This window comes from Triturus cristatus, chromosome 9 (assembly GCF_964204655.1).
Source record: "Triturus cristatus chromosome 9, aTriCri1.1, whole genome shotgun sequence".
NCBI classification, from domain to species: Eukaryota; Metazoa; Chordata; class Amphibia; order Caudata; family Salamandridae; genus Triturus; species Triturus cristatus.
The window spans coordinates 895435765-895452926 of record NC_140592.1 but is presented as its reverse complement, the minus strand read 5'-3'; positions in this window follow the sequence as shown (position 1 = coordinate 895452926).

Sequence of the window (17162 nt, the reverse complement as noted above, 5' to 3'; positions counted from 1 at the left end):
ACTGATCTAGAGGCAAAATTACATTCGGCGGAATACTCTTGTCAGTATTGAGGGAAAGCATGTGTTTTAGTGGAGAATCAAATTTGTAGTCTAAATCTGTTGCAGTGAGAGAATGATCCCACTGTATCCATTTTGGATGTAAAGCTTAAGCATTTGGAACACTTACTTTTGTAACAGCCTCTAAGACCGGTGCCAGAGTTACGACAATTATTCGTTTCCCCCTGAGCCAGTTCTCTTTCTCTCACTACAGCAGTCTGTACTGCTATCAGAATTTTTCTGTAGAAGCAAAATACATTTCTGCGCTTGTATACAAGTGTGATTTGTTTGCTATGGGCACTGTTTCGCCTTCATTGAAGGTTAGGTAAGTGTACCCTTGTTAACCCTCGATTACACGGATCACCAGATTTGTGGTATTTACACATGTGTGTAGGTGTTTTGAAGCTCTTATGTCAGCTTGTAAGGAACATAGGATATCAGTTGTTTCCTGTGTCCAATTTCTTATTGAAAAATCAGGTCTGAGGATGGAGCAGCACACACTTTTCTAAAAAGCTAGCTGCTAGGCTTTGTCCTTCACTTGATAACGCATATCCCAAAAATAGGACATTGAGGTGGGCTATTTTCGATTTTTAAAGCTGAATTTGTAGCCTTCAGAGGTGAACCCCAAAATTATTTTGCTCACCCTGGTCAAATGATCCTTTAAATCATCATCCATTAGATAAATGTCATCTACATAGGACAATGCAGCTTTGTCAAAACCTTGAAGTAACTCTGTTACCCTTGCTGAGAACAACCCGGGGCTCTTCTTATACCCTTGAGTAAGTCAACAGAATTGACGCTGAGAGCCGATGGCTGAGACTTAGGCCTGGGCCAAAATTCCGTTACGTTAGCGGAAATTGCGATAATGTGGCATTTTTCGCGTTCCGCGGAAAGCGCGAAAATGTCAAAATTTCCGCATTCCGCAGCTTAGCGATAATTTGTTTCTTGCTCGCGCTGTAAAAAAATACATTCTTGCGTGCGTGCGATCGCCTTACCTGAATCCCCCCGGTCGCTGACAAGTATTCCCGACCCGGTTGCGTTCTCCACGAGATATTGGATTGTTGGTAGCCATTTTGCGCTGTCTCGCAACAGTTTGTGCTCGCATTGTCGCGCGATGACGTCATTTGTTGCGCGAACACGTCATTCTTCTCGCGATCATGCACCGCGCGAGTATGAGAAGATTGAGATCTCGAACACGTCATTCTACATCGCGAGCGAGAGGGTGAGGACGCGGGCACGTCTAATCGAACGCGAACAGAAGAAAGAGACCCCGAACACGTCATATCTAACGCGACAGGGATGAAGAGAACGCGATCAGGTCATTTTCGAAACGCCGGCGGAAGTAATGTGAAGCTCGAGAACTCGAACATGTAAAATTTTCCATTTGGAGAGGAATATCAGCTCTAGCAGCATGAAACCTTCTGCAAATGCTGATTTTGGATGAAAATAACTCCTTACATTGACATTTGGCTGTTCTTTTTTGTGCAAGGAGTCCTTTTTTTAAAAGGTGGAGAGAGGGAGGAAGTGACACAGAATCTCCAACTTCTTGTTCCTGTCCAGCAGGCTCCTCCCAGTGCTTTGTCCATCTCCTGCTCATTCTGCCTTTGGATTTGGAGCTGGAAAGATCACTCTTTTTGTCTGCTGCATCATTGCAATTGGATTTGAGGATTTTTGGAATAGGATATTTTACAAGTAAGTGGTTGTTGTGTCTGTTTGATTGTGGGCATTGCAGTTGTTGTAACTACAATTTATTTTTGATAATTATCATCATTCCTTTTTTAAAAAAATGTTGTGGGTAGTAGTAGTAGGCCTGAGCTAGCCATGGGCATGGCCTCATGGGTGTGTGCATGATGAAGCAACTGTTCCTTTTGGTGTTTTTTTAATGTATTTCATTTTCAAGCACATTTAGGGCATGGATGGCATTGGATTGAGTTGGGGAAGTGTGCTTTTTGGGGGTGGCCTTTCTGATGTTGTTGTGCCTGGCCATGTGGCTGGTGGCCATTTTGAAGCCTAGGCCTGCAAGCTTGCCTGGCCTTGTCTGCCAACAGGCCTGCGTTCATCCACTAGGATCAGAGCAGGTAGCCACAGCTTTATTAATCTAGTGTTTTCTGTGTGGTCTGTTGAATTTAGACTTCATTTAGGGCATGGATGGCATTGGATTGAGTTGGGGAAGTGTGCTTTTTGGGGGTGGCCTTTCTGATGTTGTTGGGCCTTGCCATGTGGCTGGTGGCCATTTTGAAGCCGAGGCCTGCAAGCTTGCCTGGCCTTGTCCGCCAACAGGCCTGCTTTCATCCACTAGGATCAGAGCAGGTAGCCACAGCTTTATTAATCTAGTGTTTTCTGTGTGGTCAGTTGAATTTAGACTTCATTTAGGGCATGGATGGCATTGGATTGAGTTGGGGAAGTGTGCTTTTTGGGGGTGGCCTTTCTGATGGTGTTGGGCCTGGCCATGTGGCTGGTGGCCATTTTGAAGCCTAGGCCTGCAAGCTTGCCTGGCCTTGTCCGCCAACAGGCCTGCTTTCATCCACTAGGATCAGAGCAGGTAGCCACAGCTTTATTAATCTAGTGTTTTCTGTGTGGTCAGTTGAATTTAGACTTCATTTAGGGCATGGATGGCATTGGATTGAGTTGGGGAAGTGTGCTTTTTGGGGGTGGCCTTTCTGATGTTGTTGGGCCTGGCCATGTGGCTGGTGGCCATTTTGAAGCCTAGGCCTGCAAGCTTGCCTGGCCTTGTCCGCCAACAGGCCTGCTTTCATCCACTAGGATCAGAGCAGGTAGCCACAGCTTTATTAATCTAGTGTTTTCTGTGTGGTCTGTTGAATTTAGACTTCATTTAGGGCATGGATGGCATTGGATTGAGTTGGGGAAGTGTGCTTTTTGGGGGTGGCCTTTCTGATGTTGTTGGGCCTGGCCATGTGGCTGGTGGCCATTTTGAAGCCGAGGCCTGCAAGCTTGCCTGGCCTTGTCCGCCAACAGGCCTGCTTTCATCCACTAGGATCAGAGCAGGTAGCCACAGCTTTATTAATCTAGTGTTTTCTGTGTGGTCTGTTGAATTTAGACTTCATTTAGGGCATGTATGGCATTGGATTGAGTTGGGGAAGTGTGCTTTTTGGGGGTGGCCTTTCTGATGTTGTTGGGACTGCCCATGTGGCTGGTGGCCATTTTGAAGCCGAGGCCTGCAAGCTTGCTTGGCCTTGTCCACCAACAGGCCTGCTTTTATCCACTCGGATCAGAGCAGGTAGCCACAGCTTTATTAATCTAGTGTTTTCTGTGTGGTCTGTTGAATTTAGACTTCATTTTGGGCATGGATGGCATTGGATTGAGTTGGGAAAGTGTGCTTTTTGGGGGAGGCCTTTCTGATGTTGTTGGGCCTGGCCATGTGGCTGGTGGCCATTTTGAAGCCGAGGCCTGCAAGCTTGCCTCGCCTTGTCCGCCAACAGGCCTGCTTTCATCCACTAGGATCAGAGCAGGTAGCCACAGCTTTATTAATCTAGTGTTTTCTGTGTGGTCTGTTGAATTTCGGCTTCATTTAGGGCATGGATGGCATTGGATTGAGTTGGGGAAGTGTGCTTTTTGGGGGTGGCCTTTCTGATGTTGTTGGGCCTGGCCATGTGGCTGGTGGCCATTTTGAAGCCTAGGCCTGCAAGCTTGCCTGGCCTTGTCCGCCAACAGGCCTGCTTTCATCCACTAGGATCAGAGCAGGTAGCCACAGCTTTATTAATCTAGTGTTTTCTGTGTGGTCTGTTGAATTTAGACTTCATTTAGGGCATGGATGGCATTGGATTGAGTTGGAGAAGTGTGCTTTTTGGGGGTGGCCTTTCTGATGTTGGTTGTCTTAAAGACATGCTTTTGTTGTATGTGTCTGGTCACTGGTGTGTTGTTGGTGTGCAATGCATGCACCCTGCAGACCTTTTTGGGGCCTGTGAATGTTCGTATTTACATTTTGTTGCATTAAAAAGGCAGAGCAGTGTGCTTTAGCATGCATCCTTTACCTGCCTTTTATAGGCCTTTTGTCAGCTCCTGGTGTTCTGTTCTCCAGGCCCCCAGCTTGTTTGTGATTTGTGAGTGTCCATGTGGGTGGTGGCCTTTTTTGGTGTTTGGACTGGGAGTTATTAGTGTCCTGCTTTTGCCATAGGCCTGCATGGTTTTGCTATTGGCTATTTGGCTTACTGCTTCCATCCATCCACCCCCTTTGCCAGCAGCAGCTCCATGGATGCTGAGATGCTCAAATAATTTAATGGCAAATAGGGTCCACCCCACTTCCATTACATTTGTATTTTGGTGGTTATTATTAACTTTCCTATCCTTACTGAAAGTGTAGTGTGTGGCTGTACACAGTAGTATAACATAGCCCTAGTTAAAAAAAAAAGTCATAAATGGCTAGACTATCTTTTGTTTGCACTAGTACAGTACTAAGTAACTGAACCACAACAACAAATGCAACATTTCACTGATGTTCTTCTCCTGGCTTATTTGCTTTTAGGTGCACAAAAGACAGAGTAGGAGGTGTCATCAGCATAACCCGGCTACCCGTTGTACTGCCAGCCAGACAGAAGTCCTGCTGCGCATCACATCCACGTGTGACCAGAACTTGTTGTGCATCTGCATCCTGCCTGACATCTGAAGAAGATGGCCCCAAAGAAAGGTACCAGGTCCAGTACCAAGAAAGTTGCCGGTGAGAAGAAGGAACAGAAAAAGGAAGTGCCATTAACCACGACTGGTGGTGTGCCGGCCAATGTTTTTTTTGGCACCCAAAAAGTTACGCCTGCAGCATCGTTGTCCGGGAACCAAGCTGAGCAGCACAGCGGTCCAACCTAGGCAAAAGGGCTTTAGTGTCGCAGAGGTAGCCAGTCTCCTAACGAGCAGCGATGTTGAAGAAATGTAATTACCGCAAAGTAGTACACAATCAAGTTCAACGCAGGCACAAACTCAGCAGATCAGTGTGCAGCCGCAACAAGAACAGCAGCAGCCGCCGCAACAAGAACAGCAGCAGCCACCACAACACGAACAGAGACAACTTGAACGCACAGTTTGTGTGACTACCTTTGGGGCAACATCCAACTTTCTCAAAAAAAACCATCCACCAGAACTGGCATTTAATAAAGGATATTGACACACAGTTAAACGAAAAACCACTTTTTGCCTTCAAAAAAGATAAAAGTATTGCGAACCAAATAATCAGGGCAGCCATCCCTGCCAAGAAGACCTCTACAATACGTGAATTTGTCAACTTACCTCCTGTTACAGGACATAAGAAGTGTGGAACATGCATGTGTTGTAATTCCACAATTGAAGGGAATTTATTCCAACACGAAGGTATCTCATGGAAACACAACCTTTTCACGAACTGTAAATCGAAAAACGTGATCTATGCCATCCTATGTCCATGCCCTAAACTGTACATAGGGAAAACAAATCAGGAAATCAGACAGAGAATCTCCCAACACAAATCACGAATAAAGAAAAAAATCACCACAGCACCTCTTGTACAACATTGGATTGATGAGTCACACGGAGATCTCGATTTCAGATGGACCGTCATTTCAAAGTTAGAGCATGATCAGAGGGGTGGAGATCTTGAGACCAAACTCAAACAACGAGAAGCGATGTTGATCCTAAAATTCAACTCGGCCACACAGGGCTTGAATGAAATGTCGGAACTTTACAATTTATGAACACAGTGTTCTCCCTCCACCTACTGTTACAAGAATTCATGGATAGAGTGGACAATCGATTTTTAAATGCATCAAGATATATCAAAAAACTACGATGCCCAGGAGCCTTAGCAGCAGGCTCCGATTACTTCTACAACCGGGTCAACCGGGTCAAGCACTAACGCGCCTTAGTCATGGACATGGATGCGTATGGAGGAGACTTGATAAACTAACACCGGTAAGATCTCCTAAACCCTAATCTATTTTCACAACCTAGGAAGCCGCCGTAATCTAAACGAATCTGAATGCAGAAGTACTCACATACGTCTTAGTTAATGTACGTAACCGAATGCAAGAACTATTTCATTTATGGGCACACCCTCCCTTCACAATCAGACGCGTAGCGTGCTTATATGCTCTTAATTCCGAGCTAATTTCACTCACGAAGTCGCCAGTGCTTGCCCCCTTTTTGCCGAGGCAAATAAAGGTTTTTCTTCTTTCTAGAATCGGTTGATTTAATCGACAAGAAGGAACTGATCACGCGGATACACCGCATCTCCATGTGAGTGCCCTGATTCACGCAAGTTATCTGTTTTCCTTTCTACTGGTCCACCAACCTAATTAAGTCCATTGAATCCTTAATATTACAGATATATTCCAAATAACTACATTGGGAGAACGACTACTGAATCATATGACAAAGGTATGATCTGAGAGTTTGCTTGATAGATTGAAGTTGAGTGTTCTGAGTATGACTGACAGAATGTTTTTATTATTTCTTCTATAGATTGAATCTTCACGGTCCTGATGAGAATCCCTGTTACTTAGGGGATTCGAAACGCGTCGACCCCTGTTCCCTTTATCTCCGTCCTTTCAAATAGACCAATCTCCCCAGGATTACAAACTTAAAAATCAGATTATTGGATGGTCTATTATATGATAATAAGAACAAATAAATTCTTTATTAATCACCAGAATCCGCACCTGTTTTCAAAAAAACTTTAATCAACACAGGGCGTTTTTCACTTGTCCATGAACAGGAATATTTGTCAATGTTTCGTCAATTTGTTAGGTCTTGATGTTTATGTCCCTAAGTGCACTTAATGTTGTCTTTTAAATGTTGAATATGTCTACTGAATATTGTGTTAAGTATTATACATTACATGAAAGTTGTGACATTGCCTATGTCTTTGTACATATTATACGTTGTTGTATATATTTTGTTCAAGTCTCTATTTTTGTTGTCATCTCAATTTTTGTCTAAAGAAATTGAAAAATCCAAATAATTATATGACTAATAATTAAAATAAAAGGATTTTTTCAAAAGAAGTCAGACTATAAGATTGGTCTTGAATTGAGGATTGCTACTCAATCATAGAAAACGAGTGAATCATAGTGCAGTACTGGCAATTTTTTGTTGAATCTGAACCACAACACGAACAGCAGCGGCCGCCGCAGCCCACCATAGTATTTGTTGCTCCTGACGTAGGGGCATTTCAGGAAATCGAGCTTCCTGCAGACAAAGTGGAGCAAAGTGAAACCACTATTTCAGAAGATCTATTGTCTTCCAGACCACCAGCAAGGAAAAGGAGGCTTAGTCCATCATCTTCTTCTTCAAGCCCCGCTTCTGATTATCGTGATGCCACTTGGCTCCCACCAGCTCAGTCTGAGAGTGATATACACCACAAGACAATGCTTCTGAAAAGGAAGGTCCCAGAAAAACTTAGAGTTATGGAGGTAGATGTAGAAGAGGGGGGGTGATGATGTTGATGAAGACGAGCCAGTCATCACGCACATTACTCCCGCCCCAAAGGGATTGGAGACCAACATTCTCACCGTATCCAGAAAGGCTGCTACTGAGCGGGATGTAGCACGGATATCACCAACACAGGTTACACCACCACTACATCCAGCTACCATATTTTCCAAGGCCCGGCAGGGACCTACATCCAGCTCAACCATCTCAGTAGGTAGTGGTAGTAAAAGTCACAGTCTAGGTGCACAGGGTCACATTTCAAGCACCCCCTCCAGTTCATCTGGTGTTGGAAGTGGCACATCCAGCAGTGCCAGAAAGTTCTCCTCCCCAGTTTGGGACTTCTTTTCTGTTAGCGCCAAGGAGGAGAACATTGCTATATGCTCAATTTGTCGGCAAGGTGTTCGGCGTGGTAAGATTGGTACAAACTATGGTACCGGAGGACAAGCAAGTCATCTAAGAATACACCACACTATCGTGTGGGATGATCACCTACTTAAGTTAAAAGAAAGTAGAAAAACTCAACCCATTGAAGTTGGTCAGGATGAATTAGAGAGCGATATTATTGCGGTGGCAGGTGAAGAAGAGGGAGGCATTTCTAGCCCTGTCCCCAGTAGTGCAGTGGTAATGCCCACATCCTCCTCAGTGACATCAGAGTGGCACCGCAGTAAGAGCCATACTCAGAGTCTGGGTGAGACACCAAGGCGACCGGCGAGTACCTCAATGAGACAATCTGTGTCGTTGAGCCTTAGTGGGTTAATGAAAACAGCACCACTAAGGAAAGTAAGCCAGCCTACCATTGAGTGCATGTTTAGGTTGGAGGGGCAGTTCCAACGCAACCACCCAACGGCACAATTGTACAATTCGAAGCTGGCTAAAATGTTAGCGCTGGACCTTCTTCCTTTTTCATTTGTGGAAGGGGTGGGTTTCCTTGAATTTGTGTCTGCCATCTGCCCGAAATGGAAAGTTCCCAGCCAGTCCTATTTCGCAAGAATTGCTGTTCCGACACTACATCATGATGTGCTGGAATTGGTTGGACAAGCTTTGGAGAAGAGTGCTGTGCACAATATCCACCTGACAACAGACATGTGGAGCAGTTGCCAAGCCACAGATTACATGTGCATCACTGCACACTGGATCTCTTTTGTGGGGGTTAGAGATAAACTATCTGCACGAGGTGTTGTTGACACAGCTGCGATTTTTGAAGGTACTCGTAAACATGCAACTGTAGCCATGTTCGCCATGGAGAAATCTCATACAGCTGAAAACATTTTACACGAGTTTCGAAGCAAGGTTTTGGAATGGCTGCGGCCCAGAGGGCTTGGTATTGGTTTTGTTGCCACAGACAATGGCGGTAATGTACTTAAGGCCATGGAACTTGGTTCCTATTTCAGGGTTCCGTGTTTGGCGCACTGCATAAACATTATAGTTCAAGACTTTCTGAAAAAAGAACCCATAGTCAGCAATTTACTGGCCATCTGCCGAAGAATATGCACTAATTTCAGCCATTCTTTTAAAGCTCGGAAGCAGCTGAGGATCATCCAACATGAACTTAGGATGCCAGTCAAGGCACTCATTCAGGGGGTGGCAACACGTTGGAACTCAACGTATTACATGCTTGATCGTCTGTACGAACAGCACAGGTCACTCCATGAATATGTCTGGTACAGAAGAAGGGATGCTAGTGTTAAAGGCATGAACCTTGAGAGGGATCAATGGACCCTAATTAAAGGCCTGACTGAGATGCTGTCTCCGTTTGAGGTCTTCACACGTGAAGTCAGCAATAAGGACTGTACAATGGGCCAAGCTATCCCATTATTGCAAATGCTAGAGCATGAGCTGAATAATGTGTCTGAATCATACAAAGGTGTAGAGGACAGAAGGCAAGCCCATGACTTGGTGGAGAGCTTATCCCGGCGCTTAGGTGAAAATGTAAGGATACAAAATAAAATTTTGTCACAAGAACATTACATTTGTGCCACAATTCTGGATCCACGTGCAAAATTAGGACTACTGAAGACATTCCTTGCTTTTTCCGACATTGATGTTGCCCGCTACAAAAGTTGTATAGCTGAAGCAGCCAGTAAGTTGGAAAATGAAGGGCTGCTAATTAAAAGCCCGCAAAATCAACCCACAACAAGTACTGATACTGAAGCAGGCCATGCAGAATCAAGTGCAACTTCGTCGGCTGAGGGCAGTGCGTTTGGCTCACAATCACAACACTCACCATCACTATCGACTACAGAAACAATAACTGGATCATTAGGCCGAGTACAATCATTATCATTACAGGATTGGTATGTAAAGATGGGCTTTTGTAAGCACAGTGCTGATGCACAGAAAAAACAGCACAAAAGCTTACCAGCAGCAACCCTGAACATTGAGCGGATGGTCCAGGCCTATCTGGACGACCCAACAGAGGTGTACGTTGATCAAAACCCATTGCAGTATTGGTATAGGGAAAGGTCTGAATGGCCACAGCTCAGCAGGCTGGCGATAAGCTATCTGGCTTGCCCTGTCGCAAGTGTCTCTTCCGAACGTGTTTTCAGTGCTGCTGGTTCCATTGTAACATTGAGAAGGACCAGTCTATCTCCAAAAAACGCGGAGAGGTTAACAATGATCAAAATGAATCAGCACTTCATATCCCCGAATTACACAATACATGAATCAACGGAGGAAGATGAGGACAGCGGCTCAGGTGACGGAAGTATTGTGTCATATGATTACCTACTACTGGCTGAACCCCCAGAGTTTGAGGACGAGCTATACTTCCCTGATAATTAGGCTCGCACTTACTGTCTTCCTCCCTTTTTTCCCCCTTTGTTTATGTGTCTGTCGTTCCGGTTATAAACTATTGAATCACAACAAATCCTTTACCACCGTCTTCTACTCTTCTAATTTAATATACAAGTTTCAGGTGTCTGCTATTTGACAGTACAGTCCTCCGAATCCAGCTCCTCCGCTCCATCATACTGAATCTCCTGCTCAATTCCATTTCCCTCATGAATGATGATTGGATGATTGTAACAACAAATTCAAACTTTCCTAATCCTTCCAAAAGAAGTGGACCATGAATCAGATGACTACTATAGCTATCCTCCTTTCAGAGCCGAGAGAGACTGGCCATTAACTGAAAATAAGATGGAACAGGTAATGATTGATGCCATGCATTGGACGCAGAGTCGAAGACTGAATGATTTAGGTTTTGTTGTGTTTGTTGCGCATGAATTTATGTAATTGTGCACTGCCACTAATCAACTTTCTACAGAACACACTAAACTTAACTCAAGGTGAATTCAATTTTCCCCTTCTTGCAAATAAGAAATTTGTACTTCTCCTGCAGCTTGGTGATACATTGCTTTTAATTCAATACAGGAAGGGGACTCACTCAATCTGCGCAATGAGTATGATTGACACAACAGCACCGTCCATCATGATGATGGCGAAATAGACGGCCCGTTAACTTAAGATGAGAAGGAACAGGTAATGATGACAATTAATGGCATGCATTGGACACCTGACTCTGAGCGATTGGTCTTTGTGTTTCCGTTGTTTGTTTGTTGTGCATAAAGTGATGTCAAAGTGTACTAGTAATCTATCTTTCTGTACACAATAAAGAATGACTCAAGTCAGTAATATTTATATTTCTACTCTTGTTGTGTCATAAAAATTGTACTTATACTGCAGGCCGATCTTCACAGTCAGTCAGTAAAAGTATCAGAGATGATGATGAAGTCAGGAGGACGTTTCATGAGTGGCATAAAACGGAAAAGCCTAAAGGTAAACACAACAACATCCACAGCAGACCCAAATGTCTGTGTAGAAGTTGAATAGAGTGTAGCGGTGGGATGACTGCAGTGCATTGATTTTACAAACTTAAACTGTAAAATGCTATGTTTGGAATGGATAATGTGCTTTGCGTTTGTCCAACTCTTTGAGAGAAAAAAAAAGGACTCTAAAGTGTTAACGTAGGATGTGCTAATGCTAAGCACATGTGGGCCTGCTCTCTCCTGTTACTGTTGAGTAGAGATGATGCATACATGCCACCTCGGAAAGTGTTCTTGTTGCACTACACCATAACTTGTGCATTTGTTTCAACTTTGTTTCTCAATATCCCCTTTGGTTTTCCCATCTACAATTACAGGCCGGGCCTTGCCCTATACTTTGGAAAACATTACAATGCATACTTACTTTACCAATAAATCAACATTTTTTTCCAGCCGGGTAGTGGCGAGTGGCGAGGCGACACACCCAAGATTGATGGACGAGAGGAACAAGAGGAATGCCGAGATTCAAATCCAGTCCACATTTTGTACCAGGATAACACAGTAACAGTATCCACTTTAATCTTCTTTTAAATAATTTGATTAATATTTTGTATACAATCTTTACAACAGTGTGTTCTTGGAGTTGTTATTATCATCATTAGGTTTGCTCTGTGTTTACGATTCTTCCCTACCAATATTTAAAATTTCTATTTGCTATCTGTAAATGGGTTAAGGCCGGAACAACAGAACAAGAACTAGAAGTGTATGTAATCCGGGTCTCTCATCATCATGCATGCATTGCCTTTTTCTCCCTTAACATATAGATATGGTAGTCTTCAATGATTGTCGTTTGTTTGTCTATGTATGCATACTGTTTTTCTATGTCAAACCTTTCCCAAAAATCCCCTTCCCATCCATTCAACAAATCCTAACCCTCTTCCCCCGGGCTGTGTGACTTATTGTCGAGGTGTAACTAAATTAAATGTACACCAATACTTAATCACACACTTGCTGGGGCGCATGTGGCGAAAGCAACACTACTTCAATTTCAAGGCAGAGCGATGATCTTCTTCTGCTTGGCCACCCATGAGTAGGATATTTCAGAGGTTATTTTTTTTAACAAAGGAACATATACCTCAGCATGAATTGCCAGCATTGATTGGATTTGTTTGTTGTCATTCCTCATATACAGCACTAACTGTTAGGCTGTAGGCCTAGTCAAGTGACTCGACACAACTATAGTTTGTAACTCTGTCTAGTAGGCTATCCTCCTAACCACCATTCTGTTTTTTTGTCAAATATTTGAGCATATTATTGTTGCTCGGTAAGTTCTGTACTGTACTTCATTCAACTACTCCTCTAACAGTCTCTCAAAGGCGATTGACTGTCTCCTTTTCTTTTTTTGCAAATGCTGCCGCCCTGCCAGTGTCTACTACTACTACTATGCTACCACCACCACCACCCCAATCATGGCATGTATGAAAAAGGAAACCATCTTCACCATGCAGCCAGTGCTGTGCCACAGTTGGACCTAAACATCAAGCACCGGTAAGAGAGAAGTTTGGGGGAGGCAGAATTAATAATGGACATGTCAATGATTTCATTTTCACACACCAGTACAAAGAATGCATAGACTAGAGGACAGACTGAAAGTACTAGAAGGACCAGTCAATGAGTGAGGTGTGTCGCATCTATCTGTTTGTGTCTTATACAGTCAGCCAATTATTGAAATCAAACACAGGCTATGGGCGGCCATGCACCAGCAAGGACACAGTGTGATGTAAAACAGTTACCCCACCTACAAAACATTAACAACATTGCATGTAACATAGAAAAATATATTTAATTTACCCTAACAAAAATAAACTAAACCCACAAAAGCTGACCCACCCCCCTCCCTAACCCCAACCAATGTCCATAGAAGTCCGTAACGCCCAAACAAGTTCCCACCCACCCACCCAAACAAGAATTAAAAAAGGGGCAGAACAGGATGACAGGGACTAAGTGGTGGGGCGGGACTCAAGGAGGACACGCATCTGGCGCATCTCGCCCTCTAAACGGGCGACGCGGCGTCTAAGGGCACGGCAGTTGCAGCCACAGTGGGGGGGGCACCGGAGATGACACGGTGGCGGCGGGCAGCCGCCAGACGGTGGCACCGTACCGCTGGAGGGCGGTGGCTGGGGCCCGGGCCACGGGAGGAGGCTTTAACAATTGCAGCCGCAGTCTCCTCCTCGGTTAAGACCACCAGCCGCCGGTATTCTCGCTGGATTGCCTCCAGCTTCCGGCGCCGTGCCTTGGCGGCCAACTCCTTCCGATTTTGTTTCGGAGTAGCTGTGTATCAAAAAGAAAAAAAACAAGAAAATTTTAAAATATACTCTTAGAAAAACAGTAGGACAAGGTAATTATTTATACACATAGTGGCATGGTAGAATAGCACAATAAAGCACAGTAGTACATAACATTTTAAATGTCGCCCGTCCTTCTTCCTTCCACCCGTCTTTCACTTTTTAGTTGCACCAGGTGCTCTTCTCCATAAAACTTTCAAAGCGGGGTTGAAATCAGATAGATGAGGCCATTGGTTACTCAATACTCCCGCTCCTATGCCAATTAAAGGGAATTCTAGTCTTCTAGTTCACTCTTCAAACGTCCCCAACAACTCATACTTACTTACGACATCGGATAGCGGGCGGACTTTGTCCGCCTGCCATCCTCATGCTAAAAAGGGTTTGGGTCCCGTGGGGACAATTAATGAGGATGATGCGCCCGGCACAGTGGCGGGTGCATCCTGTTTTTTTTTACATTCTGGTTGGCTTTGCTGAGAGCAATGCTAAAATGTTGTGCTGCTTTTCCAAGCACAACATGACGGGCCCCACACGGAGCCGGTCACGTTTTGCTTTGAAAGGCGTGGGGGTACCATAGCATAGGTAGGTACCCTCCATGGGGGCACCCAAGCACACTCTGCAATGTCTGCATGCCTTTCCGTGGCAGACGGCAATGCCGCCACACAAAGGCATTCCAAAATGCAGATTATATGGCTGGCGGTGTGTTCAGAGAGACACCACGGGCAAATTGAACCTTTTTCCGCCTGGTCGACATGTGGGGGGTCTGAATATTTTCTGCAGGGATGGCGGGAGGTTTGCCCCTGCGGTGTCGGCAGTGAATTTCAGCCGGCCCGGCGGGGGCAATACGCCCACCATCCTAATGGGGCCCTAAGTGACAACTGTACAGTATACATATACATACAGTACACCTTTGCAGTGAGTGTACTGTCAAGTTCAACAATAGTTAAGGAATATGAATCTAACTTACCACCGCCTGTGACTGGTGCTGCCACTCCCCCTACCGCTCCATCGTCGGTATCGGCAGCAACTGCCGCATCCTCGCCCTCCGCGTCGCCTTGTTCGCTGGCCCCAGCAATGGTGGTCGGTAGTGCGCCTAGAAAACATTACACATTTATTAGGCGTCATATACACCTCCCCCCTATTGATCAGTAGCAAGGTTGAAAAATGAGTTAAGACTAACATACATCACTAGTACAAATCAGGTAGTAGTAGAGTAGACACTAATAGTTATATATGATCATTGTAGCCTTTGCTTAATTAGCCCTAGCCATGCTACCATTTTACCTTTGTGTCTTTTATTTTTGCACATGTGACGTTACCTTGCAGCTTCTTAAGACACCTTTGAGCCCACATGACCTGCCTCACACTGCTACTGTCTAGTCTACGCGCTGCGTACAAGCGGTCAACAAACATTAACAAGCCACTTTTTTAGGAAGTACTGGTGTACTACTGTTACTGTTAGTCCATATTGCTTATTCAGAAATGCTACACTTTTTGGCACGGCTGAGAAATGCTTGCAAGTTGCAATATACTAACACACACCATTTCATTTTTCGCATTGCAGATGCAAGATTCCCTTCTACGAACCAGAGCTTCTGAATGATGCAACAACTACCAGTACTAGGTTCTTTTAAGGTGAGGGGTCCCTTCACTCACATCTTCATTTATACATTTATATAAACTAAATTGCTATGGGATGGTGGTGCTGCCTTCCACCACTGTTCAGTTATCATGATTTAATTACCAACTGTATAAGTGTAACAATGTATATTGTTTTAATGTTATTGATTTTTTGATTGGTGCTGCATTTATAAGAAAACAGTGTACAGACCTTCTCAAATTGAAATAAACATTTTGAACTTACATAGACTTGGTGGTATTTGGTGTGGACTAACTTACACGAGTGAGCAAATTAAAGTAAGGGTGTGCATGTGAATTGATTCCACGACTGAGAGGTTGGGTGTGTTATGTTCTGGGTTGTCTACTTCTTGGGTATCTTGGGGGGAGGGTTCCGAGACCTAATAGTTATGACAAGACAGTACTATAGTCAAGCAGTGGAATTGTGGTGGGTGCGGAATTTCTGATTGAGGTGTGCAAGGAAGGTCCAACCTACCATCACCAACATCCTATTTTCTGGTGCAAATGTGCAAGATCCCTACAACAGTAGTATGTCCTATAGGGTATCATATCAAAATAGTAATAAATCTGGTAGGGCTGTTGTTGCTGTGAATTTTCAAAGCCTCAAGATCAATAAGAGTAAAAGTAGTACAAGACGACCCAACGGATTGGACTCAATGGCTCGAGCTACTGGTGAATATAAGTTTTATATTACAACCTTTCACAAAGAGTGGCACTGGCCAACTGGGCAAGACTAACTACTACAGTACAGACAGACTGATAGTATGTAGTAGTAGTAGTACTCAGAGACATCATAGCGGAGGCAGGGATAAGATTTTTGAAACCGTACAGATCGAAGGATAATTGGTGGTAAAAAAATAGCATTTGGAAACAAACAATAGTTCGGGAAAAATATGGGGCAGTAAAAGTTATGGAATAAGAAATATTATTAAAAACAAGAAGACTTACTGGGGCCAGCAGAGGAGCCCTCAGCGGTGTCCTCTTGGTGGTGTTCTGAGTGTCCCGCCGACTTCCCAGTCCCTGTCGGTCTGCCCCTGGGTGCTGATGAACAGGAAAGATATAAGAAAGAGACAAACATTGATGGATGGTGTCAAACAAATACAATATTTTTCAACAACGGTCAAAAAACACTTATGTAAACAACAATTGCAATAACTAAATTGACCGATCTCATCTGGTCAACAAGTAATATCGGGGGATTCGCAGTTCGACTACTTAAGTTACTATTTATCAACAGTAATCCAGTCTTCCATTCTGATTCCAGAATACTAAGTTACAACTGAGCCTAAGTACAACCTACCACCCAACCTAGCCCACCTATTCCAGGCATGCCAATTGTACATTAAGTATGCATTTCCACTGTATTCCTCAACAATGCATATGGTCAAATCATGGAGGACACATGAACATGACTACATTTTTTGTATACGCCAAATTTGGGTTTGATTGATTGATGCTGATCTGCTAGTGCTAAGTAACTGCTAAGCCTGCCACCACTCATTGAACAAACTAGAAAAGGTTCTAATAAAGACTGCCGTACTAGCAGCACGTCACGTAACTGAGTGAGGGGGCATCACGCATACCACTAACAAATTAGAAGCTCATACAAAGTACCTAAACCTAAGTATCAATCCGCCCCTATCTATTAGTGACAGGACAAACTAAGGAGTGGTCTAGAGTCACTGTAGCATTGCGTAACTTAATTTCTCTAAAATAAACTCGTACAGAATCACGCTAAGCAAGCGCAAACGCAAAGCTGCAAACAAGTAAGATTAGTAGTAGTGCAGAAGAGAACCTGTGTCAAAAAAAATCACAGACTTTTAAACGTAATTAACCTGGAATGTAAGCAGCAACATTCTAGCTGGTTGGAAGAAAAAAAAGATATTCGCAATATATAACACAGAGCAGAAGAACAGACACAAAGTAGTAATAATTAAATAGGTACTCACCAAGCCCCGGGACCTCCACTCCC